Below are 367 nucleotides of genomic sequence, written 5' to 3'. Positions count from 1 at the left end.
TGCTGGACTCAGGCAATCCTTCTGCCTCAGCCTTCCAAGTAGCTGGAACTACAGGCACGTGCCACCATGTCTGGCTAATTTTTTGATCCATTGTAAAGATGAGGTCTTGCCAAGTTGCCCAGGCTGGTCTCGAACCTCTAGGCTTAGGCAATTCTCTCGCCTTGGCCTCCCAAAGTGCTGGGATTATAGGCTTGAGTCTGGCCTTTAAAAAATCTTAACATAGTATGTACTATATCTCTGTAAGCCACAAGCAACTGTAATATCTAATAATTTTTCATCCCTAAGTACCAACTTTTACCCCCTTAGGGGCAAATATCTGCCCCCCCCGCCAAGAACGCAAAATTTATCCCCCTTTTTTTTTTTTTTT

The 367-nt window shown here is 44.4% G+C and overlaps 1 protein-coding gene across 1 annotated transcript in view; it reads left to right on the top strand.

Moving 5' to 3' along the window:
- Positions 1-367, top strand: part of TMEM150B (transmembrane protein 150B) — a gene marked incomplete at its 5' end in the record, with an annotated part of 5,691 nt that overhangs the window by 919 nt on the left and 4,405 nt on the right. The gene's annotated exons all lie outside the window — the stretch shown is intronic.

Source organism: Carlito syrichta, unplaced genomic scaffold, assembly GCF_000164805.1.
Source record: "Carlito syrichta isolate Samal-C Ts95f unplaced genomic scaffold, Tarsius_syrichta-2.0.1 Scaffold308154, whole genome shotgun sequence".
In the NCBI taxonomy this organism is placed as follows: Eukaryota; Metazoa; Chordata; class Mammalia; order Primates; family Tarsiidae; genus Carlito; species Carlito syrichta.
Note: the sequence above shows the minus strand (reverse complement) of the source record. Positions and strands in the feature narration are given on the sequence as shown.